Below are 17,497 nucleotides of genomic sequence, written 5' to 3'. Positions count from 1 at the left end.
CCTTGATGTGGGCTACCATCAGAAGGTGTGGCCCACATTTAGGGTGGGTCTTTGCATTTCCACAGACCTGAGCCAGGCACTCCCTCAGAGTCGCACCCTGCTGCCTAGGTTTCAGTTGATGTAGAGTTTAGCCACCACACAACCTGTTGGCTGCTTTCAGCAAATGGTTCCCACAACACACACACAGACACAGACACACACAGACACAGACACACAGACACAGACACACACACACACACACACACACACACACACTACTCCGGGTCAGGTTATTATGATGGAATAAGGCATAACATGAAATTAAAACTATGTATTGGCCCAAGTTGTGAAAGCTGATTTAATGGGAAACCCAAGGCAGGTGAGGTTGGTCACATTGATCTCTTAAGTAGGCTGAGCTTACTTAAGTAAGCTTCAGTAGGCTGAGCACACGCTAGAGCAGAGGATTGAGTCCATAGTCTTAAATGATCTCAGGGGGGAAAACAGTCATTAAAAAAAAAAAATGATCTCAGGGTTTTATTTTTAACTTTGCTGTGAGGTCTGCCAAAAGTTCAGCCTCTTTGGATTCAAGGGATAATTTAAAAATGTATCACTCTATTGAAGTAATTTTATTTTATTTTTACATTTATTTATTAGTTAGTGTGTGTGTGTGTGTGTGTGTGTGTGTGTGTGTGTGTGTGTGTGTGTATACATGTGTGGAGATTTGAGGACAACTTCCAGAAGTTGTTTTCCTTCTTTTATCATGTGTGTGTTTTGGCTCAAACTCAAGTTGTCAGGTGTGGTGACCCTCTGATCCGTATTTATCACAGCAACATGAAGTGATCACAGAAGACTTATACCCAGGTGTGGGGTTGCTGCTGTGACTGTAGCTTCGCATGAGGACTTGGCCTCACATGCAGCAAGCTCAAAGGTATAATGGCCAAAAACTCACTTGAAAGGGGCATTCTAGGGTGCCCTGCTGGCACACAATCTCTTAAGGAAGCGTTCCCCCTGATTTTAGCCATCCAGGGTTTCAGAGGAACTGCAGCTGTGGACTGAGGGGGCCCAGCTCCTGTTAGGGTGATAGCAGACCATAATATTGTCTGCAAGGTGCTGGCTTTTCAGGCATGCAGCAGAAAGCAGGAATTATAGCAACACGGCACCTTCTGTGTCCATTTCAAAAGAAGGCCCCGGAGGGCAGAGCACATATTGACGGGATTGCAGTTCTTATACGGAGCTTCTGAGAAGGCAATCTGTAAAGTGGAGAGCGAAGCCAAAGCTGTAATCTATGCCACAGAATATTAGTGATGTCAGGGGACATAAGTAGAACTGGCATAGAAGGCTGTAGGCAGCAAACAGAGCCAGATGAGGGCTGCAGCCAGGAAAACCACAGAGGCAGGGCTGTATGTTACACCACGTGCCGTGAATGCTAGACATGGACTCAGGAGAGCTAATGTTTATCCTGCTGGGCACGTGGCTGCTCTGTCCCATTCCTCCTTCTTATTTTTCTAGTTCTCCTTGTGGTGATGGGAATATTTGCACCATTTTATGTTAGACATACAGGGCTTCTTTTGAATTCTATGGGGCTCACAGTTAAGACTTTGCCTCTGGTCTCAGGGGACTCTTTGGATTTGGGTGTAATCCTGGAACTGTTGAGATTTGGGGGCCCTTGGGGATGGACACAATGCCTTCTGTGTCATGAGACAGACATGGGCCTTTGAGGCTGAGGGACAGAATGTTCCAATTTAGATATGAACTGTTCCTGCAAAGATTCCTGTTGAAGGCTCAGCCTAGAGCGCGTTGGACCGTGAGGGTCAGTACTTCATCAACACATTAGTCCCTTGAGGAATTCAAAGCTGAATGGTGGTCTCCTGGGGGTGGGAGCGGCCTGGGGTAAGTAGGCCACTTGCAGACTCATGGAGTGTGTAACTTGTCCTCAGACCCACCTTTGCTGTCTCCTGGCCACCATAAGGTGAGACATCTGCCTCATACCACAACTATTTAGCTTTAGCACAGCCCAGAAGCCATGGAACTAGCTAACCCCAGATGGGAAGACCTCAAACTGTGACTTTTCTATTATTGTTTATCTTGGATGCGTTTTTCAAAGCCACAGAAAGATGACTAACACACCCAGTGTCTTAAAGAAAATTCTCAAATGCACAGTGAGGAGCTCCGTGGAGCACTTGTGATGTTGTCATTTAGTGATCGCTCTCGTGCAACTGATCACCAAACAAGAGGGTGAGCTTGTCTATATATGCAAATTCGAGAGCCTACCAATGGAATAGATCCCCATCATCCTGGGCATTATAATCCAGACAGAGTGGCTAATTAAACAAGTAAACCGAGTGTGTGTGTGTGTGTGTGTGTGTGTGTGTGAGAGGGGGGGAGAGGGGGACTCTTACCATCTCAACATGAAGTAAAGAAATAATGCATTAAAGCCAGACGTGGTGGCGCACACTTTTAATCCCAGCACTGGGGAGGCAAAGGCAGGCAGATGCTGTGAGTTTGAGGCCAGCCTGGTCTACAAAGTGAGTCCAGGACAGCCAAGGCTACACAAAGAAACCCTGTTTCAAAAAACAAAACAAAACAAAACAAAAAAGAAAGAAAGAAAAGAAAAAGGAAATAATGCATTGAAAAGAAAGATCAAAATAAAAATTAGAGTTCCTGGGAAAGCCCCCTCAGGAAGGGACTTGGAGCCCTGCTCTGTCTCAGGACCTTGGCAGTCCTGTCCCTTCTCCCAGGTTCCCTGCCAGAACCTCTGTACAATTCAGGAGTCAGGACATTTCCCCTGTGACTAAGCCTCTGTGACACTCTCCTGTTTTGCTGTTCTAAGCCACTGACAGCTGGTGGATGACAGGGTCACTGCCCTTCCTTCCCCATCCCTGTCCTGACTCCACGAGAGAAGGGCCACACTGTTTTTGGTGCCCTGCTGTGTCTCCACTACCCGAAACCATTCTCATATGGCAGTGGGAGCAGGTGGAAACAGCCCCTGCGCACACGGGGAGGGGAGCCCCGGCTTCTAGCAGAGGTGATCACAGTGTGACAGAGCAAGCAGTTAAGTCAGTGAGAAGTGGCCAGAGTTGCACAAAAGGGCAAAAGGCAGCAGTGAGACGCTGAAGTTCATGAATTCACCAGTAGGTGGCAACAGTCCGGAAAACAGAAGAACAAACTAAACACCCAGGACTCCAGGTCAAAAAGGATGATGAAAGTGGCAAAAGCAGGAAGACACGACACTATCTCAGCTTCGCAGCCACAAGGAATATGCTTTTCTAGATGTAGGTACACGTCAAGCCTGCCTGTCTTTTAACCCCAGTGAAGCTCCATATGTGGTAAGGATGGGGCCAGTATGGTGTCCATTGAAGCTACCTGGAGGGACAGTAGTGAGGGAGGTTGCAACCTCTGTGGCACCAAGGAACAGATAGGCAAGAAGACCTGGAACATGAGACGGCACCTCAATGACGTCAGCTTTTCCCCATGTCCAGCATAAGGCTAGACAGGATCCAGGCTCTGGACCGTATCACATGGTGATGTGTTGGACTCAGATTCCCTTGCAGAGGATGATGTAAGCGTTCTCGTGGGCGGCAACTGGAAGAGGCCATTCCGTTTGGGGGGGAGAAGCTGGAATAGAGTCACAGTCACCAGTCATTTCCCAGCTGCTTCAGGCCCTGGGGGCTTAGACACCTCACTGGTTGTTATTTTGGTGAGTAATTGTTACAAGGGCCGTGTGTTCACGAGCACTGAGAGTTTAGCCTCGTGGGGCTCCCACACTCCATTTCTAAGCTGCTTGATGTTTGTCACTCTAATCATGGCATTCAAAGCTGTCTCCCTTCGCCCTGAGAGAGGAGTCAGTCAGGAGAACAAGGAAGAAGTCAGGAGAACGCTATTGGTCAGCTTTGGTTGTGTTCCCTGCTGTCCAAGCCTGAGGACAGTGTGGAGGGATACTGAGGTGTGGCTGGAAGTATAGCAAGCCAGCACACATGGCCCCGGCTTTGGTCCTGAGCCACTGTTTAAGTGTTGGACAGTGTGCTAGGGATCTTTCGTATAGCATTCCATGAATTTTTATAAATATCTGCAGCGTCCACTGCCCTTACAGTGGGGTCATTGATCTGAAAATCAAAAGAAGCTCCAGATCCTTTAAAAACACAAAAACTGATGAATACAAGATGTCACTCAGTTTCCCCTTGCCTTTTCTCACAGTGGTTTGAATCACTCAGGTCTTGCGTCACTTGCACTGCTCCTGCCCTGATCTAGCTCTGCTGATGTCACATGGTTAAGAAAACAATGCCATTTACACACATAGTAGTGTACATGTGGTGTGCCAGGAAGTGACTGGCATTGTGGGCCCATTGGGAAGCAGCCAGACTTGGTTTCTGGCTTTGTAAACTTTTTGGAGTTGGGAAAGGGCATTTATCAGGCGTCAGAGCCAGCTGGAAGGCAAGGCTGCCATTCTCAACAAGTCTAGGCCTTTCTGACTTTCCACCCATGCGACAGGTGCACAATGCGCCTGCCCAGGAGAGCAGGTCTAGAGAGTAAAGCCCTTTACTATAGGAAGAAGCCCCACGTGATCTCACAGTAAGCAACGTCCATCAGCTTCTGATAAAAGAGACAGATGAGAGGTCGGGAGGGCAGAGGGTGATGAGGAAGGATGGAAGTCCTAACGAGAGAACTTCAAATCCAGAGACTGCAGACAAAGTTTCCTAGCAGTTGGGGGGCAGAGGCAGGAAGAGTGTGTTGTCTCAGGCCCACTTAGGCTATGTCTCAAAACAAACAAACAAACAAAATGGAAAGAAGATGATCCAGTCCAGCAGGTAAAAGCACTTGTCACTTAAGGCGACAGCCTGAGTTTTATCCCTAGAACGCATACTTATGGCAAAAGGAGAGCACAGACTCCTAAAATTTGTCCTCTGACTTCTACATGTGTGCTATGACATGTATACACCCTCCCACACCCCCCATACACACACACAGACACACTACTTTGCAAACACACTATAATAAATAAAAAAGAAAGAGGAGAGAGAGAGAGAGAGAGAGAGAGAGAGAGAGAGAGAGAGAGAGAGAGAGAGAGAGAGAGGAGATCAAGACATGGGACTTCCTCAATTTGGGCCTCAAGGGAGGTGGTCACTTTCATTTCCTGTCCCTGTATCTCCTGCATGAAAGCTAGTCTGATCTGATGCAGAAGTTTAAATAAAGCATGTTTTTAGATTATCCAGCACCCAATAGAACCGTGTAATTATATTGCTTTAGGAACTTTTGGTCATTTATTTTAACTAATTGATTTTTAAAAATCCACATGTATCAGAATTTCAGGTTAAAGAGAGACATGGGGGTGGGGGAGTCATTTTCTTCCAAGTTTCCAGAAGTTTGTCTACCATGACAAGTAAACGTGAAAGTAAATATTGTGATCGTGACAAGAGAAATTATAGACTATTGATAAATGTACTTAGACAAAGAAGCCACTAGCCCTCCATAGAAGCATAAGGGGACCAGATGGCAGAGGCAGGATGAAGGGAGGGTAACTGTGAGCTGTAAAACAATCCCACCAAGATACAAATGACTGCTCTGACAGGGACAACAGAGATGATGGCCCCACTTCAGCGTCTTCCGAGGACTCCCCGCAGCAGTTTGCAGATCCCCGCCTGCCCATTGTACCCACCACCCCATGCCTGGCAGCCTGATGAGGACACAAAGAAACAAGAACATGTCACTGATTGTCAGAATGCAAGGAAAGTGCAGTTCAGGGAGCTGGCCTCTGGCTCCTTCAAGAATAGAGAGGTCCTCTGGGAATTGCGGAGGAGTCATCTTTTCACTGTGATAGCAAGAACCTAACCCTGGAAGGTGCTGGCCTGGTCCTTTCCTCAGACTCACTCTTTCCTCGGTGATCCAGTCTATTATGGCTTAGGTACCAGTGGCTCACTCTGCTCTGGCCACTATAATGAAACTGCACAGCCTGTGAGATTACACAACTGTCTCTTAGTTCAGGAGGTCAGACATTGAAGGCCAAGGTGAGGGCAGGCTTGGCTTCTGCCTCAGCATCTTGTCTGGAATATGTCTGTCTTCTGTCATTGCATGGTATTTCTTCTGCATGCATACCCTGTCTCTTTGTGTGCCTAAATTTCATATCCCAGAGTCCATTGAGATTGTTTGGAACATTCTAGTTATCCCATTCTAATACAACCATTTCTTCAGATGGTATCTGCAAAGACAGTTGCCTTCTCAGGCACTGAGATCTTTGGATTCATGATTCAGCCTTGAACACTGTCCTTCAAACTGCTTCACGTAGACGGCAAGAGTTCACCATAGGTAGGACAGCCCAAGTTCAAATCCTCCCTCCATCATCTTTTAGGTTTGGCACTGTTTCCTTGTTCATATCACATGGATACTGAGATCTTTGTAAAGGCTGCTCAGTTCCTACAGCTGAGATCATGCCTGCCACATGGGAATTACTTGGCAGGCATGTGCTCTTCGGTTCGCTTCCAAGTCCCATTCTTTCTTTGTGACCTTTGTTGGGTTCTGTGTCCCAGAGTTCTTCTCCACACAGTGCATGCATTCCTGCCCAACATACCAATGTGTATACTATTCTGCTGGATCTGATATAGATAAGAGAGAGAGGGGGGCGGGGAGAAAGAGAGAGGAAGGGAGGGACAGAGACAGAGACAGAGACAGAGACAGAGACAGAGACAGAGACAGACAGAGAGACCTTGCCCTTGAGTCCTGACTGTCAGTGGGAGGCAGTCAAGCAAGACACCCCCCTCCCATGCCCTAGTGTACTTTCCGTGTTCTGCCTGCTTTGGCTGAAAGATTGTGTACTAAGGTTTGGTCACAAGCTGATGGAGAGGAAATGAGCCTATTTGAGGAAAATGGGTGCTCAGGGGCATGCCCTTGAGGGATATATTTTGTCCCTAGCCCCTTCCTATTTTGGTTTGCTTCCCGGAAGCTTGAGGTGGGTATTTGCGTTCTCTGCCATGACGTCCTTCCACCTTAGCTGACCGATGAACCCACGATTGCTGTCACACTGTCATGCTACATGAAAACTCAGGTCAGAAACTTGTCAGCGATGCAGTGAGAGCCAGAACCATCTGATGGTGGGGGAGGGGTGATAAAGGCAGGTGGAAGTGGTGGGAGAAACTTCAGCCAAATAAATAATTTGAGTTAGGTTTTAATGAGTGGCAGGAGGCCAGCAAAGAGACATGGAGGGCAAGGGAGACATTCTCTTCTTAGACCTGCCACCCCCCACCCCAGTATTGCTCCTCACTGTGGCTGGCCAGCCCGTTCTGGTTCCTTCACCATGCCCTGGGAAGACCTTGATGTTTGGGTCAAGCTTATACTGCCCAGCTCACCTCTTCTCTTCGCCCTTTTCTAACTGTGTAGCCTGAGCTACAAGGTACAGGTGCATGGCTGTCACCTGCAGTCCCACCTCTGTTCACCTCCATCTTGCTCGTAAAGGGATGGCCTTCAAAATATATTCTGTCCACCTAAGGTGCCTATGTCTTCCCTCTCAGAGAACTCAATACAATCCCTCCCTTCTATGTGTCTTCAGTCTTACATGATTCTCCTGAAAATATTATCAGCCACTCTGCGCAAAATGATTTTTTTTGTTAAGGCACACACACACACACACACACACACACACACACACACACACACACACACACACCACAAAACCACATATAGACAGAGGCAGAGAGGGAAACAGAAAAAGAGAGAGACAGAGCAGAGGCAGAGAGAGACTCATTTAGCCTACGTTGACCTTAAACTTGGCATATAGCAGAAGATGATCTCGAACTCCTAACCCCCCTACTTCCACCTCCCAAGTGCTGAGACTACAGCCACCATGCCCATCAAGTGAATACTATATTCGTGACCTCCACTTCCTTGCTACTGGAGTAGATTGCTGTTTTCTTAGACCCTGTTGACACTCCTTTTCTTGTGGAGTAGTAGTCTCTTGCTAGTTTCCAGGGTAACGAGTCCCTGTCTTCCTCCCACCCCTTGGGTACTATCCTCTTTGTCTCCCGTGCTTCTGCATCTGTGTCTGTGTTCTCACTGCTACTCTGGCTGGGCTGCCACCCCCAGGGTCCTCATTTCAGGTGTATACATGTGGTTCCCAGCCACAGTATCTCCTTAAACCTGTTGACCTGACTGGATTCTTGACCTCTTTCCTTCCACAGTCACTGGCACTTAGGACTAAAGTCACCCAAAGCTGAACCCTCTGTGGTCCTTGCCTACCCTCCCCCAACTACTATCCTGTACAGTATATACTTGTCTTAGTGAGTGGCCTGGTCACCCATCCTCACACACAAGCCAGCGCTCTAGCCAATTAGCTTACCCACCTTTTTCTTTTAGTCATAAATCAACTTACTGTCAAGTCCAGGAATCCCTGGTCGCTAGATGTGTCCTGAAATTTCTCTAATCTCAACTCCCTCTACCTTCATATTATCACCTCTTCCCTCTCCTCCAAGAAAATCCTCGGCATTCACCTTGCAATGACTTCTCACTCCCACTTACACCCCTACCATACTGCCAGCCGCCATACCATAGCCAGACAGAAGGAAGGCCAATCCGGCCATGTCACCTCCACAGTGCACAGGAGCGCAGTGGCTTCCCCTTGTTCCGATCTCAACCTCCACCAATGTGTCACCAGAGTGTCCTCTTCTGCCATCCAAATAGTCTTCTTTCGTTCTTCTAAAGTCTTCCTCCACACACCTTCTTATTGTCACAATAAAATGCTCTGTCCGACCCACTGTCACCTGGCACACTCCTACTTAGCCATTCCTCCCATCTCAACTAGATCAGCTCTCCTATTTAAGACATTCAGAGGACTTTCATGAAGTCCTGGTTTATTATTTGCCTGTGAGATTCTTCAGTTAGTCTTCTTCCCATTCTGAAATGATACGTTTCACAGAGGCTGTATGCTGCCTGTTGAACCTTCACTGTCAACTTAGTGGCTGTCCACACAATGGGCAGCATGAAAGGTTGTGCTACTAGGCTTCCTTGCCTAGTATTTATTGTTCAACATAGTGCACAGTAGGTTGTTGATAAATGCTGATGGAAGGTTGGCTGACTAGATCGGGTTTGAACAGTATTGCCCCTCTTATAACCCTGGCAGGAAGCTATGTACATTTAAAAAGCCACTCTCTCTTTTTAAAAGGAAATTTTATTCAAGTGCTCACTGTGGCGAGGAAGACTGTGGAGCAAAGCAGACATGGTTCAAACCATTACATTTTCTCCCTCTGGGAATTTAACTGAAAAAGGCATCGGGGGAAAAAAAAAAAAAGAGTACAGAGAGTGACAATTCTAACTCCCACAACTCCCCGAAGCTGACCCAACTGGACACAGTATAACCTCAGGACTCTCTTAGGCATGAGTAATCTAATTTGGAAAACATTAATTTTGTGTACTTGCTGAGTTCTTCTGTTTTACATTTTTTTACCCAATATTTTCCATAATTCTGAGTGTTCTGTCTGAGTCATCCCTAGGTATGCTAGGTCGTTTTCTTCCACATCTATCTGTCAATGCTCATCTCCAAATGCTTGGGTGTTGATGCTGGGTCACCAGGGATCAGTCAGGGTGGAAGTCAGCAAGTACTGGGACGTGTGTTAGGAGTTGTAGAATCTTCTCTGCTAGAGGAAAGGGGTATCTTTTTAATACGGAGAGTACTCAGTTACTTGGGGTTAGGTTTATCATTTTGTGTCAGGGAATAGATTGATTCCATGAGTTGCCTCAGCCCCCTACATCATGATACCATGATCCTGTTAGTGTTTGACAGACGGGCAAGTGCACAACTCTGTGTGATTCCTGAGTTTTTTCCTGGGGCTGCAAGTAAACAGAAAATGGAATAGATCATAGTGATGGAAGTCTGGCTGTGGGCTTTGGAATAGTAACTAGTTCCAGGGTTTTTGTTACTGTGGCAACAGGAAAAACCCAATTTGGGGAACTTGGAGCGCTTATGCTACCAGCTAAAAATTAATCTGGATTCAGCTTTGTGGTAGGAGGGAGTGCACGTGGCATTTTATCTGTGAGTCTCAGAACGCTCTCAGATGCCGAGAGACTTAGGAAACCAACAGTACAGCAAAGGAGGAGGTCCAGGGGAAACCACCACTTTTAGTGAAAAGGTGTCAGTGTGGTTCAGCAAGATTGGAAAGCTGTAGATTGTTTTGCACACGAAATTAAATTCCAGGATGATTTGTGGGAGAAATAGACTGCTAAACATCTGTCTATTTGGTTTTTATGATGCCAAAAATGCTGAGATATTTGAAAACACTCAAATGTTTGCCATTGGAAGGACATTTCTGGATGAACAATTATGTGCTTTGAAAAAAAAAACCCAATTTTGGTAATTTTTGCAAATTTTCTTTATTGAATGTAACTGGAATTTACATTGTGTATCCACAGAGCCCTTAAAAATAGACATTCCAATTCTGTAGTAGACTTTGCCCGAGAGTGGGCTAGCAGAAACAGCAACTTGACCATTAGCAGCAGCTCTTATAGGTACACCTCTCTAGAGCACTCCTGCCCTTGATATCCATGGTGTCATCCATATAGGCTGCTTTCTGCTTTTCTGGGTTCTGTTCTCAGTTTCCTTTGCTAGATGCCGTATCTCAAAGGATTTCTAATATGGGTCTATCTCTCTTCCACCCAACCCCCAATGATGGTCCTATGGATTTTTACAAGTACAAGTTTTATCTTTCATTTCTTTCCCTCAGCCGAGCTTCAGTACTAAGCCCCTGCTTAGTGACTGTTCTGTTGTGAAGAGACACCATAATGGCCTTATAGAAGAAAGAAAGCATTTAGTTGGGGACTTGATTACAGTTTCAGAGGGTTTAGTCCAGGAATCATCATGGCGGGAAGCAAGGTGGTAGTTAGAGAGGAGGGCAGGCAGACATAGGGCTAGAGCATTAGCTTACATTCTGATCCACAAGCAGCAGGCAGAAAGAGGGAGTAGACCTGGCATAGGCTTTGGAAAGCTTCAAGGTCAACCCCTAGTGATACACCTCCCCCAAGAAGGCCACACCCCTTAGGCCTTTCCAAACAGTTCCACCAATGAGAACCAACCATTCAAACATATGAACTTGTAGGGACCATTTTCATTCAAACTCTGTATTCCTCTCCCTGGCCTCCATAGGATTTTATTCATATCATAATGCAAAAAATGTATTCAGTACAACTTCAACAGTCCCCATAGTCTTTCACATTCCTAGCATTGTTTAAAAGATCAAAGTCTCTTCTGAGACTCAAAGCAATCCCTTAACTTTAGTCCCTTGTAAAAATCAAAATTTAAATAAGAAGTACAGATCATGTGCTTTCAATGAACAATGGCACAGGATATACATTACCATTTCAAAAGGGAGGAAATAGGGCATAAGTGAGGAAATACTGGGCCAAAGAAAGACAGAAACTCAGCAGGGGAAACTCCAGATTCTGTATCTCTATGCCTGCTGTCAAAGGGCTCATTAGATGGCTTGTCATCTCTCCCCCTCCATCCAGCTGTGTTGGCTGGAACACACCTCTCTCCCTCGGGCTGGCTCCACACCCTGTCTGTAGTTCTTCTTGGCATGTGTCCCGAGGTGTTAGCATCCCCAGTATCTTTGAGTTTCCAGTGCAGTCAGACTTCACTTTCCCATCTTCACACAATGGCTAATGGCTTCTCTAGGCCTTCTAGCAGGGGCTCCCCTGCCGTACAACACACCTGGTTTTAGCAGCACCCCTTAACCACAGAGGAAGGTTTCACAGCTGCTTTACCCCCATACCCTTCTTGATAAAGCTAGAACCACTTGGTCAAAGCTGCCATGTTCTAATGCTTGCTGGCGCTAGACCCTGACCTCCTCCATGGCTTACACTTGCATAGGCTTTGACTAGATGGTTTCCTTTGCTGCATAAGCTTTAAGTTAATTCCTTTTTCACCAGTTGGAAGCTTAGGTGGGTGTGGTTTTGCCTTAAGGGTACCACTCCCTTTCTCTAAACTTCTAAACTTCTTCCCCCCTTAAGCACAGGACTTAGCTCCCACATTATATACATTTTTGTATTTCTTTTTTGCCGTGTTTGCTCTTTCTCACTTTAGACTTGCATAAGGCTGGTCACTAATAATCATGTGACATAGTCAATACTAGGTTACCTTGAGATCTCTTTTGCTAATGCTATTAATCCAAAACTCTAATTTATCCTCAGGCAGTTTGTTTGTTTGTTTGTTTTTGACAAGCAGCCATATTCTTTGTCAAAATGTCTCTACCCCAGTATTTTTTCTCCTCTGAAACCTCTTTAGCTGGGCCTCCATAGTTCACGTTGCTCTCAGTGCTACTGTCTTTCAAGATCCTACTTGATGGCCCACTAAGCTCCTCTTCCACCACTCAACCTCTTCCCTAGTGCAAAGTCCCTGAGTCTTGCATATTTCTCCAAAGAAGAGAATGCTCAGGCCTATTGCTGCGGAACCCCAGTCTCTGGTACCAACTTCTGTGTTTATGACTATTCTATTGATGTATAGAAATGCCATGACCAAGGTAACTTAATGGAGGCAGCTAGCTTACAGTTTCAGGGGGTTAGTTCAGAACAGTCATGGCAGGGATCATGGTGGAAGCCAGGCAGCCAGGCACAACATGGCACTGGAGCAGTAGTTGAAAGCTTACATTATGACTCACAGGCAGGATGTAGAAAAAGAGTGAGACTAGGCCTGGTGTGGGCCTTTGAAATCTGAGAGCCCAACCCCAGTGAGCTCCTCCTCCAACAAGGCCACACCTCCTAATCCTTTCCAAACAGTTCCACTAACTGGGGACCAAGTATTCAAATGCATGAGCCTATGGTGGTCATTCCCGTTTAAACCACCACACTTCCATTTACAGCATTTTCACTGGGGTATCCAGAGATATCCAGACCCAGTATGTCTTCAATGGTACTTGTTAGCCTGCCTTCCTGATTGAGTAAGAAGGTGTCCAGGAAAGGGAGGGTTAACCTGAGACACTGGAGCCCAGGTACCACACAGCTCTGGGGTCGACAATGTCCCAAGGGTATTCTGGGAGGAGGCCTCTTCAGCAGAGATGTTGCAGCTCCCAGGGAAGGATTACCCCAACCCCTGAGGAGCTGAGGCGCTTAAGAGCCTAAGCTCCACTCCTTCTTTGTTTCCTCCTCTCTTTTTCTCCATTGCTTCTTCTGTTGAGAGTCACACCAGGCAGTAAGTCTCTTAAAAGAGATTTGTTGGAGGGGACAAATCCAGGAGCGGCTATTTCTGTTCCCAGGAAGAGACAGAGAACTGGACAAACACAACCTTTATATAGGTTGTTTGTTTGTTTGTTTTAGGGGTGGAGCTTTCTATGGCAGAGATTTCCAGAATGAGGATTGGTGGGATTTCAAATCCTGAGCTTGGAGGAAGCTTAGGGATTGGTGGGCTTTTGTTCAACTTTTTTTAAATTTTTATTTTAAATTTTTTTTTTTTTTTTTTTTACCAAAATCAGTATAAATTTGGGAGGAGTTCCACTGAGGGGATGGGGATGGCTGTTGTGACAGAGATTGGAATTGTCAGTTTGACAGTGCTCTAAGGGGGTTTACCCAGACTCGAACTCTAAACTAAACAAAACAACTTTCCTTAACTTATTCTAAGGATCGGATTTCTAGTTCTGCTCCCTTGCTGGCAGTGTCTGACCTTGTAAAGCTCCCTGCCTTGGAGGAATGGCTAGTTTATACATTGGTGCCATAAAGTCAGCTCACAGACTAGCTCCAGTGGGACACCCCTCCCTCTCCCTGAGTTCCCTCTGCAGCAGCTGTAACTGAGGCCACAGGTGTTGCTGCTTTCTCCGAGGCTTCAGCCACTCAGTTTCTCCAGGCATCTGCTCTCAGGTCTCAGGGCTGTAGAGACTGAACCTCAGCCCCTCTGGAGTTCTGAGGTGTTGCTGTCTAGAGGTGTGGAGAGGCCAGCAGCACAGCCTGAAGATCCCAGCACCCCTTTCAGGGACCACAGGGTCTGGTAGCCAGGGAGCTGAAGAGCTGAAAAGGGGTACCCAGGGGAGCCCAGAGGCAAAACTTGAAGCTGTCCAACCTGGCTGCTGGAGCTCCTCAGCAGGGGCCTGGATACTTTCCTGCAAAGTCTACAAAGTTAGAAAGTAAACAAAGGGAATAGCCAACAGTAGTTATAATCTTCATTTCAAAATCTACTGCTTCTCTGCCCTGCCCCTCCACCCCAATTCTGAGTCAATAACCAATACTTTATGAGTAATCTTGGACAACTCCATTTCTTCTACCTCATAATTTTTTTTGTTGTTGTTGAGTTGTCTCTTCTTTCATCTCCAGTTCTACTAGGCTGGTTTTATTTCTGACCTAGATGACATATGATGGACCTCTCAACCAGAACTTACACCAAATGAAAAGCAGGTATAGAAATGCAAACCGGGGGGCAAGAAAGTGGGCTCAATAGGAAAAGTACATGCCATACAAGCCTGACAATCTGACTTTGATTCCTAGAGCCCATGTAAAGGTGAGCTTAGAGAACTGAGTCCACAGCATTGTTCTCTGACTTTTACACACGTGTGTGGGTGGTATGATTGTGTGCACACATACACATCCTATGCACCTGCAATAGTAATAATAATAATAATATTTAAAATGAAATGCAAATGGTGCCATTCAATATTGTCTTTCTTCAGTCTTTTTACACTCCCACAAGCAGCAGAAGAAGCGGGTAGGCAGGCAGAATCCTGAGTCACGCTGTGGAAATGTCTGGCTCGAAGCACCTGAGCACTTTTATCTATTTGGTCGATGCAGATGATGGAGATTCCTACAAGAGGTGCTCTTGGTTTAGGTTGCTATAAAAAAAAATGAGAAATTGAAATGCTCACTCATAATTTCACTCACTTAGGGATTCCTCTCTTCCCTATGGGCCAAAAAAGAACATTACAGACAAGGAAGTCCTTATATTTAAAACAGGCAATCTCTGGGTGTGAAGAAGACCCCTTTATCTCTATCCCGAAGCCCCTATCAGCCTTTCTCCTAGCTCACTTCTGTTTCTCTCTGCCACTAACTGACCTGAAGAAGCACTTTCTACCAGAAACAAAGGAACAAAAACCTCACCCAACAAATACAAGGCCAGATATCAACACTTAGAATTGCAATTATCCCAATCCCAGATGCCTAGACACCAGCTCAAAAGCACAATCAGTAACAGAGGAGACAATATAGACTCAATAACTCTACTACAGAAGGCCATGGGAAATACATTATAGCTGAAGCAAAAGACAAAGATTTCAAAAGAGCTATTACAAATATATTCAAGGACTATAATAAGAATATGAATAAACCCTTTAATGAAGTCTTTGAAACACAAAGAATGGAATGAAATAATTTAAACAATTTACAACATGAATGTAGAATTTAACAACAACAAGAACAACAAAATAGAATCACCTTTGTTGATAAAATTATAAATGGAAAAAAAGTTTAAAGGAAAAAGTTCTCAGAGGTAAGCCTCACCAAAATGGAAGAGAGAATCTCGGGCATATAAGAGAAGATAGAAGAAATGGACACTACAGTCAAAGAAAATGTAAAATCTAAAAAACTCCAAGTACAAAATTTCCAAGAAATCTGGGACACCAGATTAAATCTAACACTATTATGAATAGAAGAAGGAGAAGAAACCCAGGCCAAAGACACAGAAAAGATTTCAAATAAATTATAGAAGAACTTTTCCCTAACCTAAAGGAGATGTCTTCCAAGATATAAGAAACATACAAAACACCAAATAGACTGTACCAGAAAAGAAATTCCCTATAACACATAATAATCAAAACATAAAATGTACAGAACAGAGAAAGAATATTGAAGTTGCAAGGGAAAAAGACCAAGTAACATACAAAGGCAAACCTATTAGAATTATATCTCCACTTCTCAATGGAGACTCAAATACAGGAGGGCCTGGACAGATGTTCTACAAATTTTAAGAGATCATGGATAAGAGACCAGGCTATTATACCCAGAAAAACTATTGATTGAAATAGATAGAGAAGGAAAAACTCTCCATAGAAAACAAAATTTAAGTAACATTTATCTGCAAATTTAGCTTTAAAGAAGGCATTAGAAGGAAAATTTCATTCTGAAGAGGTTAACCACACCCAAGAAACACAAGGAAGAAATAATCCCAGGCCAGCAAATGAAAAGAAGAGGGGACGACATAAACCTTAGTGACAAAATAACAGGAATCAATAAACATTTCTCATTGATAACTCAATATTAATGGTTTCAGTTCCCAATACAAAGACATAGACTAAAGCAGTGGATTAGAAAATCGCATGCATATCTCTGCTACGTCCAAGAAACACACCTTACAATCAAGGATCACCCCAAGGTAAAAAGGTAAGAATAGATATTCTCAGCAAGTGGGCGTAAGAAACGAGCTGGTGTAGCCATTTCAATATCCAAGAACTTCAAACAAAATCTAATCAAAAGACATAGGGAAGGACACTACATACTCATCAAAGGAAAAATCCACTATGAGAATGTTGTAATTACAAACACTTATGCACCAAACATAAGGGAATACAAGTTCATAAAAGGAACACTACAACAGCTAAAATCACATATTGTCCACAGTGGTAATTGATGACTTCAATCCCCCAGACAAGTTATTCAGCCAAAAATTAAACAGAAAAATGCTGCAGCTAAATAACATCATAAATCAAATTAATGTATCAGATATTTACAGAACATTAAAACAAAACAATAAAGAACATGCTGTATCTCAGTAGCTCATGGACCTTGCTCCAAAATGACCACTTACTTGAACACAAATCAGGTCTCAACAGATATAAGGAAATTGAATAACATCCTGTATCCTACCTGACTACCATGAATTAAATTTTAAAAAAAGTCATGGAAATGAAACAATTTACTACTGAATGGAAAATTGGTAATGGGAAATGAAAACAGAAATTAAAAACTTAGAATTGAATAAAAATGAAAACACAACTTACCTAAGCCTATGGGACACAATGAAGGTGGTTCTAAGAGGCAAGTTCATAGAAATAAGTGCCTACATAAAATTAGAGAGATCTCATATTAGTAACTTAATAGCATACCTGAAATCTCTGCAACAACAACAACAACAACAACAACACTCAAAAGAGGAGATGGCAAGAATAAATTCAGAGCTGAAATCAATAAAATAGAAATGACAACAAATGCAATACAAAGAATCAACATTTGGTTCTATGAATAAATCTATAAAATTTACAAACTCTTAGCCAAATTAACTAAAGAAGGAGAGAGAAGACCAAAATTAATAAAATTAACAATGAAAAGGGGGCATCATAACAGACACTAAGGAAATCCAGAGAATCATAAACACATACTTTAAAAATTCTGTACTCTACCAAACTGAAAAATCTAAACAAAATGGATAAATTTCTTGATCATGGATATGACCTTTCAAGGTCAAATCAAGATAAAACAAACAATTTAAGCAGAGCTATAACATATAGTGAAATAGAAGCAGAAACGAAAGTCTTTTGAGCAAAAAGCCAAAAGCCAGATGGATTCAACCTAGAGT

Source organism: Acomys russatus, chromosome 18 (assembly GCF_903995435.1).
Source record: "Acomys russatus chromosome 18, mAcoRus1.1, whole genome shotgun sequence".
Classification (NCBI taxonomy): domain Eukaryota; kingdom Metazoa; phylum Chordata; class Mammalia; order Rodentia; family Muridae; genus Acomys; species Acomys russatus.
Note: the sequence above shows the minus strand (reverse complement) of the source record.